The sequence below is a fragment of the Chionomys nivalis genome, chromosome 14, assembly GCF_950005125.1.
Source record: "Chionomys nivalis chromosome 14, mChiNiv1.1, whole genome shotgun sequence".
Taxonomy (NCBI): Eukaryota; Metazoa; Chordata; class Mammalia; order Rodentia; family Cricetidae; genus Chionomys; species Chionomys nivalis.
Window position 1 is genome coordinate 10,985,480 of NC_080099.1, and position 27,375 is coordinate 11,012,854.

The 27,375-nt window shown below is 48.9% G+C and overlaps 1 pseudogene; it reads left to right on the plus strand.

The window, feature by feature from the left end:
- The first annotated feature begins 1,188 nt into the window (after positions 1-1,188).
- Positions 1,189-22,430, plus strand: LOC130886987 (CXXC motif containing zinc binding protein-like; annotated as a pseudogene).
- The last annotated feature ends 4,945 nt before the right edge of the window (positions 22,431-27,375 follow it).

Below are 27,375 nucleotides of genomic sequence, written 5' to 3' on the forward strand. Positions count from 1 at the left end.
AAAGCCACCGCAAGGCAGACACAACAAGCAACCGGACTGAGCCTGGATCCTGGAGCTCTCACGTGACAGGCTAATGATTAGGGCTCAGCGCTATAAGCTGAACAAGAAGGAGGCAATGCAAACCTTGGTTTGGGTTGACACTCTCTAAATGGGATGTTTGGAGTATTGATCAAGCAGGGGCTTGGTGCTAAAAGAGCCATTAAGAATCACCACACTTGTTCATCAGAGACAGACTCCACTTTACCTGAGGGCAACCCCCAAATGTTTGTCTCCAGGCCAGTATTGCCAGAGTCTGAGGAAGCAAGCAGTTCCTTCCATCTAAGACTTTTCTGAAGGTCAAAGAGAGGAGAAATAATCTGCATTACCTTGGATATAGTTCCAGAGACAAAGATGCACCTCTCTCATCTTTGTTGTCCGGTACATGGCTCCAGGGGAGAGGTTGGTGGGCTTAGGAGAATATTTCCCTTCCGAATGCCAGGACAAAGCCGGGCAGCCCAGGGACCTTGTCATTTGGCTCCACACAAATTCAGCACTGGTGTTTAACATTTTTTTTCTTTTAAAAAAAAAATCCTCCCTGTTATTTAAATGGTTTTAAACATGAAACTAGGCCAGGAAAAGGGGGTAGCATTGTTTTAATAATTAGCAATTATGATCGCTGCAATATTAATTGCATATTTCCATAGCAAACACTTCCCCAGAGGGCCAAGGGTGGTTAGAGACTGACAGAGCCTAAAACTGGAATTCCTGAGAACAGAAAAAGGAAAGAAAAGCAACTTCTTCCATTTAAGCAAATTACCACGGGGACTGCAGGCCCCTCTAATTAGCCCGGCTCACCGCGGTAGAGAGGCGCTACAGCGCAGGCGCGCTCAGCGTGCGGGCCTGCCGAACAACCTTTCTGTCCCACCACTTCCATCTTGTCGTTTGAACAAGGGAGCAACTTCTTCCCAAGGATGGTGGGGCTGAGCAGAGAGCCTGCTCCCTACCACTCTGCTCCCTGGCCCCCGGACTGGGGCCCAGAGTTCACTCCTAGGTTCATTTGTGCGGATAGTGGCCACCACGGGAGAAGGGCAAAATGGGACAGGACCTTAGGCAATTCAGTATGGCAACACTCGTGGGAGGACGGGGCAGGAGAGGCCACCAAATCTGTCTTCCAAATTCTGTGACACACATTTCGGGGTTCAGGCCGAAATGAGGCATCCAAAAAGTAGGAGGGGAATAGAGGGCGCAGGAGGAATGGAGAGAAGAAGGGGGCAAAAAAGAGAAAAAGGGAGGGAGGGAGGGACGGAGGGACAGAGGGACGGAGGGACGGAGGGTGATGGCACATGGAGGAAGAAAAAGCACTGAGAAGACAGTGGTGACGTTGAAAGCAACAACCCCTCCGCCTTCCTGGATATGAGTTCCCCTGAGATTGCTGAGCCCTCACCAAAGAAGGACCTCAAAAGCATTGGGCATTCCTACTGCACCCCACCTTCCAGCCTGGTAGTGCAGCCCACACCAGCATCCACCCGTGAAGCTGAAGAAACAGGAAGGACAGACGGGGTCAGAGCCCACCAATCCTTCCCCGAGTCACTCCCTGTCGGGGGAGCTCAGAACGCCGTGCTGGCAGATTCTACACAGTCACATAGGGTGATGTAGGTGTCACCTCCACACTAGAGGAAGAAGGCATTACCGAACCCCTATCCCACAGGGAGACGGAAGCAGCCTGTCCTAGGTCACATACTTAGAAAGTTACTGAGGATCGTTCTAACATTTGACACATTTCTCCCATGTCAATCTTGCCAGCCTGAGTCCAGCTGAACCAACCTGCCACAGAAGCAAGGCTTCCTGGCTGTCTGGCCCCGCCTCTTTGGCCTGACCTATCTCTCAGAATTTGGGGGAGACTCATCAACACTAATCCTAGCTTTGCCCGGAGCACATGATCTCTGTTTCCAGGGACTTGCGAAGCAAAATTCCAAACTCCTAATGATTCTCATTGTAAAAGGCATCTCCCCTCAGGTACCTTTAAACAGGGCACTCCCTTGTACGCAGAAGCAGTTGTTAACAGATCATCAACGACTCATGGATGGAAACGCTGGGAGCCTTGACAGACAAACTCACAAACAAGATGTCTCTGGCTGTTGAGCAATGAAAGTAAAGGAATGGCTGCGCTTGCCGGGGAGGGACCCTGCTTGGCTGAGCACACACAGAGACGCTCGCTGCAAGAGCGCCAACACTTCTGTTCCAGCCTGCAATGGAGGCTGGCTCCTAGGCCAGGGTGGTAGGGTGCATGAGAAGAGAAGAGTGTGGCAGAGATGCCCACAGCCACACCCTTCCCCCAACTTTGACAGGAGAAGAAAGTGAGGTCCTGGAGGTCTTGGTCCTAGTCTGAGGTCATGTGACCTATTTGTGGAATGGTGGAATTCCACCTTGGCTGGCTCTGAAGCTACCTGGCTACCTCCTGTTGTGCTGTTGGCAAGGGCAGGATTCCCACCCGGGGTAGCCTGACACATGACACGGGGCACTAAACAGATGAGTACGGCGGAAGTTGGGTGGCAAATCCCAGGGGAGGAGGATGCCGCATAACACACGGGGGATACACGGGCCCTAGGAGGGAAGCTTTGTCATGGGACTAGGGTGGGTAATCAGCAGTTCCCATAGGAGAATGTGACTGTCTTCTCTGGACAATCCTGCAGTGGGCACCAAGCTGAAACCCAATCTCTGGGGCACTACCTGAACAAGGTGGGCCGCTTTGCTAGGTTGCTAGTCCATGTAGAAGAGGGAGAAGGAAGCATGCTGTGAGACACGAGGGAATCTCCATGTGTTGGGGGCAGCCTACGGCATCAGATCTTAACTTTAGGAGCCACACTACAGAAATCCCTAGCTTCTCCCAGAGCCCTGGGGAGCCACCATCACTAACATGGCCATAAGATTCAAAGGGACAGACCCACTCAACACCCAGGCCAAGTCAGGAAAGAGACCCAGGTTCTAAAAAAGGTCCTTGGCTCCATGCTGGAGAGGCTTCTCCCCGTCCAGGCTAGACAGCGGGTTCTGTAGCCCCAGCCTGGAGAGTACCCTGCCCGCCCTCTCTCCCTCCTCCTAAGGGACCTGGCCAGATTTGCTCACTGCATGCGTCTGTGTACAAACAATACCCGGCAGATTTCAGACCTTACTTATCCCTGGGGATCCCTCTCAAAGCCGCCGTGGAAACTCCTAAGTAGGATGTAATGTGCGAATTTCAGCCTCACTGATAGGCTGCAGCGTGTTATTCCCCAAGCCTCAGCATGCAGGAGGAAACAACCAGAAGAACAGTGGTTAAGCAAACAGTAGTGTGGGGTGGGAAGGGAAAGGGGGAGAAAGGGTGGGCTGGGCTGGATGGGGAAGGCTTCTCTCTCTCTCTCTCTCTCTCTCTCTCTCTCTCTCTCTCACACACACACACACACACACACCACACACACACACTGCTATGTCTGTTTCTTCCAAGAACTGACTGAATAATTTCTGTCAAACCCTTCACCCCAACTCACCCCAAGAGAAGCTCCATTCCCCTGCTCCCAGCAGCCTCACGTAACCTTGTTATGGAAGAGTCCAGAGAAAACAGGCCGCTGGGCTTCCCTGAGGAGGGACAGAGGGGAGTACCAGGATGATATGGAAACCATGTTCTTGAAATATGTTTTGGAATGTTTAATGTTCTAGGATAAAGGCATCAGGCCTGACTCCATGAGGACCCTCACTACAAAGGTAAGCAGAGCAGACAGGACTCAGGTGAAATGCCAAGCTGGAGGAAGAGGTTCATTTCATGACAACTCTAGCTAAGTAGGCCTGCCTGCTACTTTTCCTTCAGAAAGTCCCTGTGCTGTAGAAGGGGTGCTTGGGTAATTATGGCATCTGGTGTAGCTACTTAGGGACTCCAGGGTAAGAGTCAGAAAAAAGGAGGTAATGGTACTCTGTGAGCATTCTTAAGGTACAGCCAGTGGCATCTCAAAGAGACTACACACTATCATACACGTCTCTCTGAGTTGAAGGGCTGAGGGGCACTGCTGCTGAACCCTGAGACGGAAGCAGGACCTGAAAACGTGGGTGCTGCCTGGAGGCAGAAGTCCTGAGCCGCTCAGAGTTGCACAAAAACCCACTATGCTGGCTGGGTTTTTGTCAGCTTGACACAAATTAAGAGTCACCTTGTAGAAAGGGTCTTTAATTGAGGAATTGCCTTTACCACTTGACCTGCAGTCTATAGGGCATTTTCTTGATTAATGAGGAGCCAACCCACTGAGGGTGGTGCCACCCTGGGGCTGGTGGTTCTGGGTTCTATAAGAAGGCGGGCTGAGCAAGCCATGGGGAGCAAGCCGGTAAGCAGCACCCCTCCAGAGTCTCTGCATCAGCTCCTGCCTCTAGGTTCCTGCCCTGTTTGAGTTCCTGTCCTGACTTCTGTCAGTGATGAACAGTGCTGTGGAAGTGTTAGCCAGGGGAAAGAATGTGGTTTATCAGGCTTTTAGCTGTGCCTTGACCCACCATACCCTTCTCCAGAACCTAATTTCTTGTCTCGGGCCATTGACAACTCTGACAAACCAGTGCTGAGATGATGGGAGTGATTGAGAGAGGCCATAGGAACCCTTCCCGTCTTCATTATGGTCCTCATGTTTGTCAAACTGAGCATCAGTTGGGGTTTACTGAGCTGAACTGAGAGAGTTAAGTGGCCGCCCAAGGAACTGCTCTTCTGAATGAGCAACTTAGTACACACATGGGACAGATTGCTGGGCCTGTAGCTCTAGTCCTAAAGGCTTGTCCAGTTTCTTACAGCCCTCAACTTTGGCTCCCGTGCACAGCTCACTACAGCACTATCCTGCCCAGCCTCCTTCCAGTCCCCCACCACTTCCCACCCATGGCTTAGCACACAGTGGGGCTTCACATCACAGCTGTGTGCTAGTCCACAACATCACCCATGAGTGGGGCAGTTATCATAATAAAAATAGAGCCCTGGGTGGCCGGGGCCATAAAGGTCACCCGAGGGCAAGTTCATATTGTGATAGAGATGCTTCCAAAGTCAAGAAAGGCTAAGGCTGTGTTAGGTTTTCAAGAGTTCAGAACTAAGACCAGGCAGGAAAGTACAGTGTTAAAAACGCATGCACACTGACCTGTAGAATAGAAATTCAGAGGCCTGGGAAAGACCATGACTGAAGACTGGTGGTACTCATTTTATTTTTGCCAAATGCCAGTCCCACTGTTAAAATGGTGAAGATGTTGCGTGCCTTGAGGGGAAAGATTGTAAGCAACTGTCTTCCATTGCTTGGGGAATAAGAAGTTAAATAAGAAAATAGAGAAGGCCAAGTGTGGGGTACGTCTAGCAGAAATGTCAGAGCTGAGAAGCAATATTTTAGGTTATTTTGGGTAAACCTCCAATTTTACAAATGAGGGCACTGACCTGCAGGAAACCACTGGATTCCTTCAAGGTAAAGCAGGCCCATAATTCAGACCAAGGCCTCCTAGTCTGATGTCTGCCCATTCCTTGTTGGCCCTGCTGTGGACCAGAGCCCAACCGCCTGCTCCTATGTGACACCGTCTTCTCAAGAAGAACGTTAGCCCTGGGGGAGCAGGTCAATGTGTCACTCTGGTACCAAGAACACTGCCTGATGCCTCCTCGGCAGTGGAGAGAAAGGAGCAAAACAGGCAGGATGGATACAATAGTGTGAGCGAATACAGCTGAACTAACTCATGAGCTAGCATGGGATGGAACGCTGGCAAAGGGACTGGAATGGGAATGTAACCTAACGGAAATGGTTATGGGCATAAAGAACCCCAGGCTCCCCTCTCTCTCATTCCCCCTGTACAACACACCATCTCTTCCTTGGCTTTCCATACCCATCCAATTAGTCTTTCACCCCAAGCTAGGACAGTGCTGTACAGGATGGATGACATTATAGTGATATTTTAGTTATTTTTAATAAATAAAGCTTGCCTGAAGATCAGAGGGTAAAACTAAGCCACTAGAGGCCAGGTGATGGTATCACACAACTTTAATCCCAGGATTTAGGAGACAGAGGCAGATGGATCTCTGTGAGTTCAAAGCCACCCTGGGCTACATAAGATCAATGCAGAAACAGATCCAGGTGGTGGTGGCTTATACCTTTAATCCCAGTACTAAGGAGTCACATGACTTCAATCCCAGCACTAAAGGGAAATATAAACCAGGAGGAGACAGAAGCTCAGGGCTCAGTCTGCAGTCGCCCAGCCTTGGCAGAGGTAAGACTTCTCTAGTGGCTTGACTGTTTTGCTTTTCTGATCTTCGGCTTGAACCTCAATCTGTCTCTGGGTGTTTATTATTCATGCTACAGTGACAGGGCGGAGCTAGTTCTTCATTTGGAGAATGGGGGATGAAGCATTCAGATTCACAACTGTGGAGAGGGATGCACAACTGGTAAAATGGTGAGCTTCAAGTGTTTGCTTGGCTGAGCCAGAGGATGCTCAGACAGCAGGACGCCTGCAAGTTCCGTGAGCTGTGCCCTGACCTCAGGAATCTAGAGAAGCCACCATTGCTGGGTTTTTACGGGGTGGGGGGTGTTGTTGTTGTTTGTTTGTTTTGTTGTTGTTCTTGTTTTATCATGAGGTGGGCCCACACTGGCCCTAAGTCTCTGCTTTATTTATCCTCCCCTGATGTCTGCCTCAGTCATCACCCACCTCGATACCTGGCACTGAGTCCCACCACGGACTCATCACTCCCTTCCCTTGAAGCCCTGTGATCTTCCAGGCAGGGTGGCACACATCTGTAACCCCAGCACTGGGGTAGCAGAGACAGGAGGATCCGAATGCACTGTGAGTGTTAGGTAACAACAAAAGAACCTGTCCCAACAAACAAGCCAAAACATTTGTAAACTGTCACCATTGTATGTTCACTGATCCCATGATCTGTCACCATTGTGTGTTCACTGATCCCATGATCTGTCACCATTGTGTGTTCACTGATCCCATGATCTGTCACCATTGTGTGTTCACTGATCCCATGATCTGTCACCATTGTGTGTTCACTGATCCCATGATCTGTCACCAGTGTGTGCTCACTGATCCCATGATCTGTCACCAGTGTGTGCTCACTGATCCCATGATCTGTCACCAGTGTGTGCTCACTGATCACATGATCTGTCACCAGTGTGTGCTCACTGATCCCATGATCTGTCACCAGTGTGTGCTCACTGATCACATGATCTGTCACCAGTGTGTGCTCACTGATCCCATCCTGAGCTCCTGAGCTGAAGAGCATCCTGACTATATCTTACCTGCCATGTTGTTGTCCTTCTGGCCCCTTCCAATAGCCGCTCCTCTTTGCTACTAGTGTGCCCCACAATGTCCTTCACCAGATGTGGCTGCCCCACAATGTCCTTCACTGGATGTGGCTGCCCCACAATGTCCTCCATCTGATGTGGCTGCCCCACAATGTCCTCCACCGGATGTGGCTGACCCCACAATGTCCTTCACCGGATGTGGCTGCCCCCACAATGTCTTCCATCTGATGTAGCTGCCCCCACCACCGTATGCATCACCTAAGCTGAACCTAATGCCTCACTTGCCAATCAGCCTTGCTGGGAAAGGGTGAAAAAAAGACAGAACAATGGGATGTTGAACTGAATTCCATTTCTCTCCCCACCTCTAGCTATTTAAGGCGTTAGGAGGCAGGCTTTGCTCAGTATATGTGTGTACACATTTCCTCTGTGTGATCGCCTGTTCTGTTTATCCTGGGGAATTGTTTCAAAGACACCTTTTGGAAGCTCCTAAGTAGGATGTAATTCGGTGGATTTTCTGTTCCGCTCACTGCCTGGCAAAGTCCTTTATTCCACAAACCCGTGTCACATCAGTGGAGGGGGATAGGGGGATGCATAAAAAATGGGGGTGTGCTTTTCCCAGATATCCCCACATTGTTCCAGCCTGGATTTGATGAAAGGATCTCTTGGCTGGACAGGGTTTATGCAAAGTTTCTTAGCGTCTAAACTTTTACATTCTCATAACGTGAGTCATTGGTATGAAAGGAGTGAATGGCATTTAAAAGCAAATTGGATTTTCGTCCCCTAGCTGATACTGCCCTCAGATCCAATGGCCAGAAGGATATAGTTTACTTCTTGTCTGAAGGAGCCATTTATCATGTGTCACCGGAGCTGAAATAAAATTCCTTTGTAGAAGAGTTCTAATAAAGGGGTCCTCAGCATTCATAATTTACCTCAAATGTCATTTGCACACCAACTCCCTGTACCCTCTGTCTAAGGTGTGGAGCCGAAAGGTGGGCAGCGACTTTCTGAAGATCCTAAGTTCGTGTGTGGGAATAGCATTTCCATTAAATACCAGCTTCTTAGAGGCCATCAGAGAAGCCACCTGCTGGGCAGGGAGAGAGTGGAACTCCTTGGAGCCCCGGGGAGGGGGAAGGCTCACCATCAGACAACAAGAACAGGAAAGAGACTGTGACATCAGATATTCCCCAGTGAGTGCATGGGCATTTCAAGATGGCAGCTCTTTGATTGGTGGAAGGGTCAGAGTAGGGACCAAAACCTTCACCTTTAAGATCTTTCTGGAAGGAAAGGTGCGATGCTAACAAATTAATTGAGGAGTGCAGACCAGCACATTCAACTTTTTTTTTTTTTTTTTAAGGTTTGCAAGCTAGATAGTGGAGCAACCCTGTAATTCTAGTTACTTATGAGGCTCAGGGAAAGTTCACAAGTTCAAGACTTGCCTGGGCTACAGAGTCAGTTCAACCCCCAGTAATACCTACAGCAATAGATAAAGCTTATATGTCTCAAACCCTGACCTTTGCCATCCCTAGATGTGGGGCCCTTCACAGTCACATTCTCTTTAGACGGGTCTTCATTGTTGCCATGTATATGGGTACCCACGAGACAAAGGTCTCTCAAGGCCAAGGGCATTCTGTCCACCTCTGTATTTACAGAGCCTAGGACACAACTTGTTCCTTAGAGGAAACCAAACAAACAATTGTTGAATAAACAAAAGACGCAGTCTCTGCTCTATGTTGTTCATTCCAATAGAAGAGACAAATTGAGGGCCAGTGCAGGACCTGGTACTTCACCAGCCAGCCCAGACTGAGGATGCTGTCATGACAAGGGACCCTCAACTGCTGTGGCTTCCACCAGTAAGTTCTTCTTATCCCCCTGGCCATCACAGAACTAACCTATTTGTTTCAGGAGCAAGGAGGGAGGAAGCCAGTCCTGTGACAGAGGAAGAGACAATTAGGAGACCCACACGGAAGGCGTCTGGTCCCAAGGGACACATGTCACTTCCACTCAGGTTTCACTGCAGTGCATGCATGCCTGTGGCCCAGCTGGCCACCAGGCAGCCAGGGAACAGCCTTCTCCACACATGGCCTGCTAAGGAGAAGGAGAAGGTAAAAGACCACAGCACAGACACCTATAGACTCCATGATAGCAAGACACAGTCGAGGTGGCCAAGGAAGGCAAACAGGAATAGTTCTGTCCTGATTCACCCCAAAACAACTTGATAAGGACCTTTCATTCTCAAGTGATTCCTTGTCCTTTACAAGTCTAGCTGGAGTGGACCCTTAGTCTGAACCAGTCGGGCCTGTTGTGATGACCCACACCACAGACTGGGTGCTTCCCAACCCCGGAAACATATTGTTCACAACTGTTCAGCTTGACACACTGGTAGACTCTGGCGAGAGTCTGTTGTCAGACCATAGACCCTAGAGGTGTGAACTGGCTTACAGCATTCCCAGGATGCTTGAAACCCATCTTGAGAAACTTTGAAGCTATCAAATACGGTGGCATCTTGCCACATTCTAACATTCTGAATGTCAGTGGATTGAGGAGCATCATGAATGTCCACTGATCACGAAACCCAGATAAATGACGGCAGTTCATCTGACACATTTGTGAGTCAAAACTTTAACATGAATACTTTTTTCCAGGTCATATTTTTTTTTCATTTTCCTTCTACAATCTGACTCGTTTCTAGTTCCTTCTGTTGCTTTGCTGTGTTGACCCTTTATGTTTTCTACCAATCTTGATAAATTGTATCTATTTTACTCCTCTTTTTAAAGGAAAGATTGTGGTCTTATGAGTAAGGTCACCTCTTTGTTACACTTTCATTTGAGATTTTATCATTATTAATCCCTGCCATCTACTGTCCGTGATTCTGGATTATTGATTTTAATCTAATGTCTTCAAGTGGCATCTTAGATTGTTCATTTGCAGGCCTGATGTTATCTAACGATCCCTCGTTCCACACATGCTGGCACAGTGTGCTCTGCACACTACAGGATAGCGTCTAATCTCCATTTGACTGACCCTGTGGTCCAGCTATCACGGAGATGAGTATAGTATTTCAATCACAGGGGCATGGGTTTATTTCACTGTTATGTGGGAGTGACTTCTCACGGCATCATACTATGTTGGCACATATGGCATTGAACTATGATGGCAATCTCCTAAAATGCATTGACTCATTTCTGACCCAACATATCTGTCTGTGTTAGAGATCAGATAAGCACATGATCGACCTGGCTAATCACGTTCCATGTGTCCTGCACATCCTTGCTTGGCTTCTCTGTTGGTCTGTCTGTCTGAGCTGTTGAAAAGTAAGTTAAAATCCCTGACTCTATAAGGATATATTTGTCTGCCTCTCCCAAGAATGCGATCAATTTTTGCTTTATGTTTTCAAGTTTTTGTTATGTGCATAATGGGCCATGATTGCCATAGATCATCTTAACAGGGAATTTCTTTCCTCACCATAAAGCATTCCTCTTTATCAGCTATTAATATCACTAGCCCTATTTTTATGTTATTAGCCCGCACTGGTATATATCTTTATATTTTTCCTCTTATTTTCAACTTTGTTACTTGTTTTATGTATGTACTTTCCCAGAGAACCACACAAGCAGAATTTTTAAAAATCTAATTTGAGAAGAATACAGCTCATTCTAAAGCATGGTGGTTGTTGAGAGCTGCATTGATGATGGTAGTGGTAGTGTGTGCGTTTGCATGTGTGTCTGCATGTGTCTGCATGTGTGTCTGTCTGTCTGTCTGTTTCCACCATGTGTTCTACATAACATACTTCTATTTATAACCCTTTTTTTCTACCTTTCAGTAAATGTCATTGCTTTGTCATCATTTGATTCTTCTAGATTCAGTTGTTTCTAGAGTCGACCAAGTGTTCATTCTCAGCCCAGGTTAACCCAACTTTCTGTCACGTCCACTGTCCCTGCCGTCTCCCACGAAGACGCCCCACGTTTTGTCATGTATTTTCTTTCAGTCTTTTAACCTCTAATGTCTCTGGAGTTTTTGAGGGTTGTACGTTGAGACCAGATCTCACAATCATGCGTGCAGTGAGAGTCTTTGAAAGAATGTTTAAAGCTACTCCAAGAAGGAAAATACATGATTTTCTCTATAGTATCATTTAGAGATGACATGGGCTTTGCTTAACAAAAGCCCACAAAATAGTAGCTTTAAAAAAAAAACAGAAATAGGCTGGAGAGATGGCTCAGAGGTTAAGAGCACTGGATGCTCTTCCAGAGGTCCTGAGTTCAATTCCCAGCAACTACATGACGGCTCACAATCATCTTTAATAAGATCTGGTGCCCTCTTCTGTCATGCAGGCACACATACAGGCAGAACACAGAATAGATAATAAATAAATAAATAAATAAATAAATAAATAAATAAATATTCTTGCAGATGACCTGGGTTCAGTTACCAGTACCCACCCAGCCATTCGTAATGGCCTGTAACTCTGGTTTCATCCAGTTCCAGGGGTCAGGGACCCTCTGATGGCCTCTTGGCCAGTGAATGCATGTAGTACACCTCCATACATGCAGGCAAAACACTCATACACCTGGAATAAAAAAAAAACACAGAAATGTGAACTCTGCCAACCAGAAAATTGTATATAGAAATACATTTTGTCTCGTGTTAGCCAAAGCCCAGAAACGCTGAGCCCAGTGAAGGTCACTGCAGGTGCTGGGAATGTACGCCTTGCAATACCGCTGCCTCACAGGACATGGCTTCTGTTCCCAAAGTTATCTCATGGTTCAAATGTCTGCTGGGACTCCAGCCATTACATCTTCACCCCAGCAACAGGGGGAAAGAAGAAAAAGACGTAAGCCTTTTTAAGGGGCTTCCTAGAATACAGCAGTTCTATTTATACTTATAGTTTATATATAGCCACTAAAAAGGCTAAGAAACTAGTTTTGTTTTGTTTTTAAATTGGGTGGTCATATGCATTCCTTAGGATATATCACAGTGAAATTGAAGAACAGTGAGAATCAATAGATGGTCCTAAAAAGCTTCCAGAAAGGCAGAAAAAGGTCATATTAAAAATAAAGGATGGTTTCAGATGATTCAGAATCCAAGTATCTGAAGTGATACTGGAAGCTGAGAGACCACATAGAAATCCCTTTGGAGGTCTATGGGGAAGTGACTTCCAGTATGAAATTGTAGATCCTAAGTTGAAGGGTGTTTATCTTTCATGGGAAGCTACTAAGAACAGAGTTCATGAAAATGAGAATGTACACAAAGAAAAAGAGACACCCCAAAAAGAGATGAAGGAAAATTCCAGTATACTGGCAGCTGGGAAGATGCTCTTCCTTCTTTGGGGTTTGGGGTATGGATTTACAAGCAGGATTGCTGAGCTTGTGCAGCCCACAGATGAAAGTACAGCAAGGGCCAACTCAGAGGAGAAGAAAGGCACATGATCACACTCCTACACCTTAACTGTGACAACCCGAAAATGGTCATACTAATCAACACCCAGTGGGGACTTCATCAGAAGCCATCACTCTCGGAGTGTCTTAGCTAGGGTTTCTATCGCTGCAATGAAACACCATGACCAAAAAGCAAAGTTGGGAAAGAAAGGGTTTATTTGGCTTACATGTCCAGATCATAGTCCATCATTGGAGGAAGTCAGAATAAGAGCTCAAGCAGGGAGGCAGGAGCTGATGCAGAGGCCATGGAGGGGTGCTGATTACTGGCTTGCTCAACCTGCTTTCTTGATAGAACCCAGGACCTCCAGTCCACGGATGGCACCCCCTGCCATGGGTTGGGAGCCTCCCCCATTGATCACTAAATGAGAAAATTCCTTCTAGCTGGATCTCAAGGAGGCATCTCCTCAGCTGAGGCGTCTTCCTCTCTAACAACTCTAGCTTGTGTCTAGCTTGTGTCAAATCGACACACAAAGCCAGTACAACTGACACACACACACTTCCTTTCTTATTCATCCCCAAGATCTCACATTTAACAAATAATTTTAGAAATCCCACCATCTTCACAAATGCAAACACATTAAACTTTCTGTCTTGATGACCGGCCGGAAAGCAGAGGTCACAGTGGCATCATGTGGACCCGGCAGCTGTGGGGAAAATCGTGCTGCAGTTCCGAGTCACGCTGGACAACATCACCAACCTTCGGCCAATGGATGAGGACTTCCGGTGGTATCTGAAGGTGAAATGTGGCAACTATGGGGAGATTTCAGAGAAGTGGCAATCTGGCTGGCTGATGGGCAATGTGGTACTGAAGGAGGCCATGGCAGTGCCTTCGTGGTCCAGAAGTACAAACTGCGTGTACAGGAAAACACCACTCAAATTCTGAGCAGCACCTTCTGTAGACAGAGACTGTTCGTTCATTTCCCAGCTGCTCAGACTTGAATACCCACACAGAAACTGTATTAATTACAATAGTTTGGCCAATAGCTTAAATGTCTTTCTAGCTAGCTCTTATATCTTCAATTAACCCATTTCTATTATTCTGTGTATCACCACAAGGCTGTGGCTTACTAGGTAAGGTTCCAGAATTTGGCTCCTTCAGCAGCTCCGTGGCGTCTCCCTGACTCCGCCTACTCTCTCTATTGTATCTCTCCCAGTCTGGCTATATTCTGCCCTGCTATAGGCCGAAGCAGCTTCTTTATTAACCAACGGCAATAAAATATATTGCTAGCATACAGAGAGGAATTCTATATCAACCATCAAGTCTTATAATACTGAAGACAATGAGAAGTTCAAGACAATAGTAGAGTTTGAGCATTGGAGCCTTGAACCAATTGGCTTCCCGCCCCAGGCTGGGTTTGCTGCCGAAGGTGTGGAGTCAGGGACAGTCTTCAGTGACACTATCTACGAGGAAAGGACTGGACAGACTATGATGAGAAGGCACAGGAGTCTGTGGGGATCTTTGAGGTCACCCATCAGTTTGTGACGGGCTGAACCGTCTTCCTGTAAACCTGCCAGTAAGAACTGAGAGGAGAAAAAGGGCCCTGAGCAGCAAACCCCATAGAGGCTTCTCTTCTCTGATCTCCTAGCGCCTGTACCAAATCCTCACAGTCTGCCTGCTGGAGTTTGTCATGGTTCTGAGTCCCACCAGCAAAGCCCCTGTTGGTGTGGAAAGGTACTGTGTGCAATGCTCCCTCCGCAAATAAGAAAAAAAAATCAGTCTTTAAAATATCCAATCTCTTTTAAAAGTTCAAGTCTTTCAGCTGTGGGCTCCTTTAAAAATCAAAATTAAATTAAATGACTTCTTCAAGAGGGAAGAACAGGGCACCATCACAATCTAAACCAAGCAAAACCAAACTCACACATATAAATAATTCAATGTCCAATTGTCTGGGATGCACTCACCATCTTCTGGACTCCTCCGAAGGTCTTGGTCACTTCTCCAGCTCCACCCTCTGCAGCACACACAGCTGGTCTTCTCGGCTCCACTACTGCAGCTGTTTTTGGTGGTCATCCCATGGCACTGGCATCTCCAAAATGCTGGGATCTTCTGCTTCAACGGGGCTGCACTTTTACCAATAGCCTCTCATAGGCTCATCTTATGGTGCTAAGCCTCAATCTCTTTGCATGACCCCTTTAGTCCTGGCCTTCAACTGCCACTGAGGCTGCACCTTCACCAATGGCCTCTCACAGTGCAAAGCCTCGGCTGTTCTCCATGACTCCTTCATGCCTTCAAAACCAGCACCCCCCGAGTGACTCTCACATTATCAAGTCCTGCTGACAATGTGAGATACAGACATGGTGGTGCCTGGAACACAGCTTCTCTGTGCTCTCAGGAAACACTTCCCAGAAGATTTCTCCGCAGGGATGTTGGTCTCTTCTTAATCACCACTAATTTCTTAGCTCCAGCCAACCAGCATCCATTGTCCCTGTAACGCAAAGGCTTCACGTCGGCACTTCTGGGTTCTTGTTAATCACAGCTGGTTCTTCAGCCCCAGTAACCAGAACCATTGAACCTTAATTCAAAATAACAAATGACCCTGACAGAGCCTTTAAACTTCCCTCTGAGACTTCGCAAGCCAGGTCTCCATCCTCAGCACTGCTCTCAACGTTCTTATCTTCCAACCTCCACAGAACATCCCACTGAGCTCTTAACACTCAATGGTTCTTCTAGGCAAAAGTTCCAAAGTCTTTCCACAATCCTCCCCAAACCATGGTCAGGTCTGTCACAGCAACACCCACTGTACTGGTGCCAATTTTTCTCAGTTAGGGTTTCTATTGCTGTGACGAAGCCCCATGACCAAAGAGCAAGGTGGGGAGGACAGGGTTTGTTTCACTTGCACTTTCAGATCAGAGTCCATCGCTGGAGGATGGCAGAGCAGGAACTCAGGCAGGAGCTGAAGTAGAGGCCATGGAGGGGTGCTGCTTACGGGCTTGCTTCCCCCGGTTTGCTCAACCCACTTCTTAAAGACCAGCAACCCAGAGATGACACCACCCACCGTGAGCTGGGCCCTCCCCCATTGATCACTAACTGAGAAAATGCCCTACAGCTGGATCTCATGGAGGCCTCTCCTCAACTGAGGCTCCTTCCTCTCTAATGACTCAAGCTTGTGGCAAGCTGACACGCAAAACCAGCCAGTATACAGAGAGGATGGGGGGAAAGGGAGTTTATGTGCTTAGAGGAAAAGCAAAGAGCATGTGTGCAAGCTAAAACAGAATTTTCCATAGATAAAAGTTAGTCAATAACTCCGAAAATGGAGAAGTCAGGAGACAGCTGTCTATGGCAGGACAGCTGGGAGAGCAGAGAGTGGCTGCCTTGGGGAGCTGGAATTTAGGGTGGCAAGATGAGGTACCGGGGGCTCTTCCCTAGACATCCTCAGCCGTACTTCTTGTCCAAGGAGCTTGCTAAACAAATATGAAGTCAATATGTTTTCCTGTCAGTATCGGGCAACTCAGGGTTACTTTTTCTTCATTGTTAGGAGAGAAGAGGACAATAGCCAAATACAATAATTCTTCCAAAGAGGAATTCGAAGGCCTGGTAAATGTTCTGAGTCCTTATTTGTCTGATACAGCTTCATTTTACCCTCACACTTGAATGATAATTTATGTTCAAAGCCATTTCCCCTCGGTGCTCTGAAAACATCGCACCATTATTTTCTTGTATCCAATTTTGTTGATGAGGAGTGTGGTAACAATCCAGTCCCTTGTTCCTCTATCTAGCAAGCTAAATGGCATCCCCTCAAAATGAACGCATGTCCTCAGCACCTATGAGAGTGACTTCACTTAGATAGAGGGTGTGCACAGTTAAAGAGTGGTCTGGAGATGGGATCCTTTAGGACAGCGGTTCTCAGCCTCCCTAATGCTGCAACCCTTTAATACAGTTCCTCAGGTAGTGGTGACCCCTAAGCATTAGATTATTTTGTTGCTATTTCATATCTGTAATTTTGCTACTGTTATGAATTGTAATGTAAATATGTGATACACAAGATATTTGATATGCAACCCCTGTGAAAGGGTCATGACCCTCAGGCTGAGAACCGCTGCTTTAGGACAAGATCCATGTCCACAGACCAATGTCTCTGTAGGGAGAGGACAGAAGACAAGGACACAGAGAAGAAGGCCGCATGCAGACAGAGACAGAGATGGGGCCAAGCAGCTGCAAGGTAAGGACCAAACGAGCTCCCAGAGATGGGAGAGGGACTGGAGCCGACTCTCTCAGAGCCTTGGAAAAGATGAATCACAGCTCTACTTGAGACTCTGGCCACACAGCTGGGATCATTACGAAGTCCTGCGAGTCACTCTCATAGAGCAGTTCTAGAAAATGAATATGCTAAACAAAATGTTTATCTATCTCTATCATCTATATATCTCTGGTTTTTCTTATACTTCTAATGTTCTAGAATCTCATGACATGTCTCTGGGTTTTGTTTGTTTGTTTGTTTTTGGTGAGTTTTTTAAACTTTTTTCTGGCCATGCACAGGCTCTTTAAATCTGAAAAGTAGTATCTTCACGTGGTTCTAGAAAATTCTATCCTGTAAATTCTTTACTGCTGCCTCTCCTTCCTCCATGGTTTCTATGTCCCTGTGTACACTCCCTGCCGAGGTGTCCTTCATGGTGGCCTGCTCCCCCTTCACGCTCCCTTGTTGGCATTTGTGTTGCATTGCTGGAGAAGTCTTGATCTTTTGTGCTCTTGTTTCTTTTTCGTCTATACTCATCTTGCACTTTAATACATTGCTTTTGAGCTTTAGAAAATTTTGACAACAGAATTGCTCATTTCTGTGATCATTCATTGATTCTTGGTGTGTAGACTCAAGGCCTCCATGTCTTCTATTAATTGTCCTTTCTGTGTTAGTTTTCTGCTACTATAGCAAATATTTGAGATAAACAATTTATGAGTAGGTTGGTTTGGGTTTAAAGGTTTAGGATCAACTGGCCTATGGTTTTGGGTCCTCTTGGGAAGGAGCATATGGAAAAGTCGAGTGCTCACTTATGTAGGTGATGGGGAAGTAGGAGGCAGAGACGGAGGGAGAGGAGAGAGAAAGAGACTAACCATTGAAGACAAGACCCAGAGACCAAAAAGCTCCCATGATGAACCTCCTCTTAGAGGTTTCCATAGCATTGCAATGATGTCAGGACTGCCTTCTCTCAAGTCTAATAGCTGCTGATTCCTCTTTCTCTCCATGGCCAGTTCCTTCATTTGCTGAGCTGGCGCTGAGCTGGTCACTTCTGCTCATGGTGCCACCTTGCAAGTCCTCAAAGATTCTTGGTTACTCTTTCATCTTTGAGGAGAGCACCAGAGATCTGGGTGTCCAGCCTGCTAGATGGTCTAGATGGTTACGGGCACCTCTGGGCATGCTATGTTAGCTGACCCCTGTGGAGAGCACCAGAGATCTGGGTGTCCAGCCTGCTAGATGGTCTAGATGGTTACGGGCACCTCTGGGCAGGCTATTTTAGCTGACCCCTGTGGAGAGCAGCAGATGGATGTAGCCATTCTCATCTGCCTCAGAGTGATTGAGGCACAATCCTTCTAGAACTTTCCAAGTCCCAAAGGGGCTTCCTGTGCCCATATGCACCAGTATCAGGTGTCCATCACTATGGACACCACAACAACCATAGGAAAGGCAAGAAACCGACAAGGGCCACCTGCTGTTCCTAGCTTGCCACACTATCTATGGTCCCCATGAGCCCTTGTCTAGAATCTGTGGGCTGATATCACACCCACTGCAGCCTCTTGGTTAGTGCAATCCTTTCCACCCTCTCATCTAAGACTTGAGTATATTTCAATACTTTGTAAAAAGTCTTTTCCACGTCTCTAGGGGTTTGGGTTGAAGGATGAGAAGTTGTAGTACATCTTCCAAATGCTCATGCCTAGCATCTTGCTTAGATCCTGAGTTCTCATCTGAAGAGGAGTCCTAGGCTGTCTTCTGATCATCTCCACTGTTAACTTAGGCCTTGAGAGGCACCAGGCAACCTACTGAGCACTGGATACTTATGGTTTGGTCTAACACAGCATCTATCCAGAAGGAAATCAGCTTTAATATCCCCAAACTACAGACAGACAAATGGAGGCGAGGCAGAAGTCTCTCTCTGGACGCAGATCACAGTGGAGCTAGCCAGGAGAAGAGACTCGTTTTGGCTGGATGGGACTGGCTCCAGAATGCGAGCCCCCTTGGCTCCTGGATTGCTTAGTTTCTGTCAACTTGACACTGACTAGGGTCATGTGGGAAGAGGAGCCCTCAGCTGAGGGATTGCCACCATCAGATTGGCCTATGAGCACATCTATGGAACATTTTATTGATTAATGATTGACGTGGGAGGATGCAGCTCGCTGTGGGTGGAGCCATAGCTGGTCAGGCTGGCCTGGGCTCTACAAGAAAAGAGCTGAGCAAGCAGAGGGAGCAAGTCAGTAAGCAGCATTCCTCCATGGTCTCTGCTTCAGTTCCTGCCTCCAGGTCCCTGCACTGAGTTTCTTCAATGGTGGACTGTTACCTTGAAGACTAAGATAAAACAAACCCTTTCCTCCCCACGCTCCTTTTGGTGAGCATTTGATCACGAACTAAGAGAGCCACTCAACTCTGGTGCCTCTGTTGGCTAGTGAGTCTTCTCTGTTGTATTGTTTTGTTAACTTGTCACATGCTACAGTCATTTGGGAAAAGGGCACCCCAACAGAGGAACTGCCTCCATCAGCCTGGCCTCTAGACAAGTCTATGGGGCATCTTCTTAATGGGGGAGCCCAGCCCATCATACGTGATCCCGCCCAAGGGCAGGTGGCCTGGGCTGTATAAGAAAACAAGCTGAGCAAACAATGGGGAGCAAGCCAGTGAGCATTTTCCCCATGTCCAAGCCCCCACTGTAATCAGGATGCGTAAGCCTTTTATCCAGCAACAGATAGCAAATTAATACAGCTTTAACTTACGGCCCCTAAACCACTATCCCTATGGCATTTCCAGGTATCAGTTTGTGCATTTATTAAAGGTTATTAGGCTCCTAGTGGGAACTAGGAGTGACTCTTCTCGTGGGACATTTGGCGATATCTGGAGACATGTTAGATGATCACAGGAGAGGGGCAGCGGTGGCACTTTGAGTGGGTAGAGGACAGGGACCTCCCAATGTCAGCAATGCCTGGCACCTCAGGTGGGCAACCCCCCACCCCCAGTGTGGACCATTTGAACCTCTTCTTGCCATCAAGGCCTGTGAGCTACCACACAGTGCTGGTGGAGGAGGGTGCCCAGGGGGCATGAGTGGCCAGGCAGTTTCCAAGAGAAAGGGCTTCAAAGATGAGGGGCACACATGGTGTACATGCAATGAGCCTTGAACCATCTCTACTGTATGACTTCTCAGTCTTGTGGACTTCAGACCTCACATGGGCCCTTCATATAGGTTCACCCCCTGCAAACCCTGAGCCAGGCTCTACCCCAGCCACCACCCCCATTTTTCCATTCTCTGAATTCCTAGCAGGTAGACAGGCCCTAGTGGGCTTCTTGATCCATGGGCATTTTGGGGGTATGAATGGGAAAGCCCCTTCTGTCTCCAGGAAAAGAGGAACCAGCAAGGCCAGTCAGTACCCCAGAGGTCACTGCTATGGCACCTTGCCAACTGGGATTCCGGGGCCCAGTTCCAGGCCTGGGGAATACGACGCTGCTAAAGACACAGAACACTCACCCGAACACACCTTCCCATGCAGCCTGAGAAGCCCAGACAGACACAAGGGACACCTTTGGCTTTGGGGCTCTGAGAGGGCCTGCACTTCAATGTTCAGGTAAGAGGCCTAATCCGAAAGCACAGTTGTACCCTGCCTGAACTGCTGGGCAAAGCAGTCGTGTTGGGGAGAGAAACAAAAAAATGCTGCCTCCAACAGCATGAGGAGCGAGGGGCCGCAGCGCCGTCCTTACTTCCCCCGTCCCCCTGGAATGGAACACTGGGGCCTGTCATCCCAGGGCCTCCAGGTCTTGCTCACTGCACCTATCCACCGCTCTGTAATCTCTGACCCTCACCGGCTTATTTACAAACTTGAGAAGCCTCGTCTGATCCAGACAAACAAGGCTTAGGAACAGAGCCCCCCACCCCGTGGAGCCTGTTCTGGATACAGAAATGAGCAGCCCCACAGGGGTTATGAGATGAACGAGATGGCCCCACTTCCCCTAATCCTCCACCTGCTGATGAGGAGCCATAGCCAGGAAAAGATTGGGCTGGAAGACTCCAGACCAAGCCCTATCCATAAATCTCCCTACCCACCAGCCCCTGCGACCACAGCTGCCGGCATACCTAGTCTCTACCCAGGTCTTGATCTGCGCAGGGGCAAACGCGCAATGAAGTCTTAGCTTATGACACCCCAGGTTTTGAACTCAAGTCGCATTTCCCTATTGACCTAGGACGTCTTTGGAGATCATTAATCTTCATTTCTGATCGATTTTCTGTCAATACGTCCCTGCCGCCCCCACCAACCCTTCCATTAAGTGGTTAATGAGCTGTAAGCAAACCCACGCATGCGCTGAGGGAGTGGTTTTCCACGAGGCCCCTGAGCAGCAAGGCAGTGCCAACAACCCAAGCGGCACCCTCTGCTTTTGTTCTGGATCTGTGGGTTCAGATTTTCTCACTGGGGTTCCCAGGGCAGAGAGGACCGTTCCCCAGTCCTCCAGGCAAAGTAAGTAGCAGCTACTCAAATGAAGCCAACATTAAACGGATCCACACTCACTCCCCTGGGCTTCCCAGCCGTGTGTAACTGCTCCAATGGGTCAATGGTTCCAGAAGCTTGTGCCAAACAGGAAGTGGTTGTGTGCGGGAGTGTGGTGTGGGTACCAGACACCACCTTGGCATGCCCAGACTTCGGTGGGATCAAAAGAAGAAAAGTTTAAAGGCGACTTTTGTGAGAGCGGAAGCCCGAGAGGGGAGCATACAGCAAGGGTCTGCCATAGGCCTGAGATCTTCAAACTCCCGAAGATAAGACGATCTGAATGTCACCAAGATCCCAACCCTCCCTGTGAAGCCTTGGTCTTTCTCTTCCATCAGATGGAGAAACTAATTCCCTTATTTTCACCTTCAAGCATCGAAGGGTCCAGAACACAAGGTCTGGAGAAGCCTAAAGGTGTAAGATGCTAAGAAACCCATCTGGCCCCCACTCCCCAGAACACTCCATCTGCCCTCCCTGCCGACAAGGTACAAGTTTCTCTGCCGCCTGCCTGCATGTTAACACGTAGGACAAACTTCAAAGAAAACATACAGCTGATAAAAATTTAATGCTATATGTAACAAAGCAGAATGAATATTTAATCCGTGCTTTTATGCGAAACCACATAACCAAGCAGCCCCTCGCAGCAGCCCCTCCCGGCGCCCGCGCCTGGCAGCGAAGCAGTTAAGCTGCTGGCAACAAGCAGCTCCTAATAAACACTCGGCTAATTCTGTAGGAAAAGCACTAATTAGAAAAGCAATAATAATCGGTGTAATTGCTCTAAATTACCCTCCTAACAGAGAACTGCGCTCTGAGCCGGGAACGCAGCTGCCGCGCCCAGGCCAGCGCGTCGTGCCGCAGCCCGCGCTCTGCTGCCCCCTGGCGGCCTCCACGGGCCCCCACCCGCCTGACCGCGAGCAGAACCGGCGCAAATCCCGACGCGCGGGCGCCCCCTGCTGCCCGCCCCGCCGCAGGACCCCCGGATGGGCGGAGGTCCAGACAACCAGAGCCAGCGCAGCCCGCTGGACTCTAGATTTCCCCTCGTCTTTGCCCTTGCTCTTCCAGGCTCCATGCCAATAACAACCAATAACTACTGTCCGAACTACTGTTCGAGGAGCCAGGGACAAATTGTGATGCAAGAATGGACCTCGACACTGTCCCACTGTTCGGGGTGGTGTGTGCACCGGGGGCATTGTTTGGGAGTGGCGTGGAAATAGATGAGCCCAAACAGGAGAGAGGGATTTGCAGAGAAGACAGAATGTTCTGGTGAGATGGTTGGGACAGCTCTCCACAGTCCAGGCTAGTCTATGAAAGTCCCTGGATGGGTGGGATTGCTCTTGACCTGGCACAAAATGAACAAGCCTGCTACGCTGGCGCATTTGCCTGCACCAAACGAACCACTGCCAAGATCTGCCTATCCCTGCCTAAAACTCTCCCGCAGCAGCCACAGATTTCAGAGTAAACTGGCACGGTGTGTATGTGTCAGCCCTCTTTAGAACAGACCACAGCCGTTGACACGGCCGCCGGTGTCTGCCCAGTGCCAGCGTAGGCCCGCACGGGGCTGCACGCATACAATCTTGTCTCGCTATGCAGAGTTCCTGGCGCCTACAATAACAGTTAATAAATGTTTGATGGGTGAACCCCCAGAACTCGCTGGACACATGGGGGTAAAGGACACCCTCTGCATGGGAAACAGGTGCAAAGCCAGGACAGAAGGAGCCAGTGGTAATCAGGGATCAAGACAGAGACACACTCGGTCCACCCAGGACAAAGACACACTCGGTCCACCCAGCACAGAGACACACTCGGTCCACCCAGCACAGAGACACACTCGGTCCACCCAGCACAGAGACACACTCGGTCCACCCAGCACAGAGACACACTCGGTCCACCCAGCACAGAGACACACTCGGTTCACCCTGCACAGAGACACACTCGGTTCACCCAGCACAGAGACACACTCGGTCCACTCAGGACAGAGACATCAATTCTGGAGTTCAGGGAATTTCTAATGCCTCCTCTTCCACTGCAAGGAGCACAAGAAATGGTGTACCCCAAAGAAAATAAAACGCTGCTCCCCATCTGCCAAAACTCCACTCCTCCCAGCACAAGAGCAACTTCCCTCACTATTCCACTGTAAAGCAAGCTGAGGAAGTGGGGAGAGAATGAAAAGGGGCCTCCCGTGACACTGAGCCTCTGTGCCCAGCTTTCTGCTCCAGACGACACAACACACACAAACACACAGACACACACACACGCACCCATGCACACACTCCACATCCCAAGAGTCTTTCTCCTCTCTGCAACCCTCAGCCTAGGATCTGGCAATTCCTCTGTCTTGAAGAAAATAAAAATAATAATAATAAAAAAAAAAACAAGGTTAGAGATGAAGGGTGGGTCTCTCCTGCCCTCCCCTAGCCTCTTCTGAAGGCTCAGGCCAAAGCTACAGACAAGACTGGTGACAGAAAATGTGCATTCTCCTCCAGGAAGCTTCCCTAAGCCTTCTGTAGCCTTGCCACAGCTGCAGGACAGTTGACAACACATGGTGCAGGCTGGAGACCAGACTGCATGGGGTCTTTGCTGAGTGACCAAGGGCACATTTCTTAACCCCTTTGGGCCTCACACTCCTATAAAATGAGGAGATTGGTAGGATTAACCTATTAAAATCATTGGAAAAATTAACTGACTCAAAATACCTGCCATACAGTAAGCACTCGATACACATTTGCTATTAACATTGCCTGTCTTCTTTAACAGAATTCCACTCCGTGGGTTTGAACAAAGACAAGACACATTTGAAAACCTGCTGGACCTGACCATTTCCGAGTCTATTCTGGCTCTGAAAATCTAGAATTAAAATGACTTCTTTTAACGCACCTGCTCTTCTCCCCATTCCTTCCCTGCCTTCTGCAAGCATGCTTGCCCTTCAAGTCAGCCTTAACGAGTGCCTTCTTCCGAGAAACTCCATAATAGTTAGGCATAATCGGGACCTAACCCTCCCGCAGACTCCCAGCATACTTTTCCCTCAACATCCACGCTGTTGCCTCCTGCCTCCTCATGGCTCTCTAGAGAATCACTGATATCTGTAGAGTTTTACTTCGCCTGGCCTGGCACTAGCTTCCTAAATGGTGAGCCCATTAACTGTACAGACGGGGAAACTGAAGCACGCGAAAGCAAGTGGCTGGAGACACTCAGCAAGCCAGGGAGTGGGAGACGCTGGGCTCTTGGACTCCCAGGCTGGCTCCCATGCATTTTGGCTCAAACTCTTATATCCCAGGGATGGCATGGGCACAGTTAGGCACTGGGATCTCCACTAGAGGATGCTGAGAAGGGCTGAAGCTGGGAGGCCAGCCCACCAATACACACACGTGCGCACGCGCATACACACACACCACAAAGCATTTTCAGACAAGCACTTAGAACCCTGATGCTACCTCACACCTGGACCATTGCAGTAGCCTCTATCTGGCCTCCTGGCTTCTACCCACCTCCACTTGTAGCCCACCCTCTATAACACAGAAATAAAGGGCGCTACTGTCTGCTCAGAACCATTCCAAATTAAAGACCTTGCACCCTCCGCCCAGCTGTTCACATCCCTGCTCATCTGTCCCACTTTGGAGACCCAGTACCATGTTTATGGGAACACTGCCTTGCCCTGTGCCTTGCCCACCTCCCCAAATATCCACAACATGCCCTCCTCGCAGGGACCTCCACCCTTTATCAAGAAGCGGCTCCCACTCCATCCTGTTCTCCATCATCACTTCTCGCGGGACTTCTCCACCTAGTAATCTGTTTCGATGTCTGTTTCCTCTGCTGGACTGCAGGCTCCAAAAGGCAGAAACGTCCCTCTAGTGTGCATTGCACATGGGTACCACAGTATCAGACACAAGGTGGGGCCAGAAACCTCTTAGAGAATGCCAGGCCTTCCCGATGGGATTTTTAAGCACCCTGTTGCATGGACCTTTGGACTGGGTGGCTATAGGGAAGGAGAGAGCGCATCCAGTCTCCACATCGGAGGGCTCACTGAGGCAGACAGCATATAAGATCCCCACCCCCACACCTCGCTTTAGGTCCTCACACCCAATTGTTTCTGGATGACGGAAAGGAAAATTTAGTTTCCAGCTAATTAGCTTTGAATTAGGTGTCCCTCTTCATGTTACGGGACGACCCTTCTCCCAAGGCTGGAGGGGCGTCTGCACACACGTGGCCATCATTTGACACTACTCTTTTGGGAGAGACACAAAGGCCTCCCCAGCCCAGGCATTGTCTCTGTGTGGAGTTCACCGGCAGACCCAACACAAAGGCTGGATGAATTCTTCATGACTCTCTGAAAGCCTGGCCCTCCAGGACCCTCCCAGCTTTGCCCACAGGCGGATCCTTGAATGGGGACGGGAGTGAGGGGAGTGGGGGGCGGGGATGAGGAACTGGGCATTATCTTCCCCAGGGAACCCATTTCCTTTCTGGAATATTTGAACAGGGCTCTCCTTCTCAGAGATGCCACCTTGTTGTTAGCTGAAACCTGAGGTCCCCGCCCGCCCTGGATGAGGCAAGGTCACCCAGCATTCAGAGCAGTTCCCCAGTCATCCACGCGGGCATTTGCTGCTCTGCCAGGTTTCCAGAACAAAACCCTGCTTCTCAGAGGGATGTCTCCTCCCCGCTCCAATAAGGGTCCCCAGAGACAATGTGTCCTCCTTCTATGAGGAAGGGTCTGCAGTGATCTCTCCATCTCTATCCTTGCCTGAGTCCCGCGTACAGGGTTAGCTGCGCCATGCCGCCCTCTGCCGGTAGGATTCAGGCAGTGCACGGGCTGCAGTGTGCTCCCAGGTCCTGATCCCGACCCCTGCATCTCCACAATCCCCCACATCTAAACCGCTGTCCTCGAACTCAAGCCCCTTCCTCCGCCCGCCCCTCAAGTCTTCAGAAAAAGATAGCAGTAGTCTGGAAAGGGAGGGAGGGAGGCAGGCCGAAGCCTGGGGGAGGGGCTGGGATTTGAGTTAATGAGCTATGTATTTTCCTTTCCCTATAATCCACGGTATTTGATGCAGCAGCCAATTTAACTTAGCAGTGGGATAATTTGTCATGAGGTTGTTAGGATTCGGAGGGAGGCCACATAGGATGAGGAAGAGTAGGAAAGGCAAAGCGGGCTGGGCAGAAGAGGGGCCGCTCTCTGGTGCATCCGAGAAATTGTCCCGGATGCTGTCCTTCATCCAGGACCCACAGTAAGGAGTATGAACAGAGCTGAGGGTTGATGACAAGCAGTGCAGAGAAGGAGGGGGACCCACGCAGAGGAGAGACCCACGCCAAGGGAAAGGAGCCTCCTTCCTGAAGGACAGGAGTGTGTGGGTCTCAGAGCCTGAGGCTGGTGTTTCTGCACACTGACTGGATCTGAGTGAACCATAGATTGAAGGCTGGGTTCGAACGGCTTGATCCATGGACCGGTGTGGGAATTCCACCCAAATAGCCATACATCCCAAAATAAAGAGCAACCAAGCACTCTGGCCTCACGTCTGCTTGCCTTGTGTTCAGAAACCAGAGGGTCCAGGTCAGAAGGTCCTGAGTGAGAAAACCACCATTGTTCAGGTAAGTCTGGAGAACATATGTTCTGGTTTGCCCGACAGCCATCCCAAGGCTAGCCTGCTGTCTCAGGGAAATTCTTAACAATACTCTTTCACACACTAGAACATTCTGGCATGGGCAACAAATGCGATTATCCTACAGAAGGGGAGCTCAATCTGAGATGAAGTCACTGCCCACAGATAATTCATGGCCTCTGTCAGGGTCTCCTAACAGCCTGTGTGGTTTGGTTTGGTGTGGTTTGTTTTCTTTTTTGTTTTGTTTTGTTTTGTTTCCTGCCAAGTTAAACTAGCACCAAGCACCAAGGTCTGACACCTAAGGTTACAGATCCTCCTATGGGGACCTTCTCCTCCAGGAAGCTCTCCCTGACCAAGACAGACAACATCCATGGGTACCCATCTATAATTGATTCCTCCTGGTGTGGGACATCCCCGTCATTCACATGACTCTG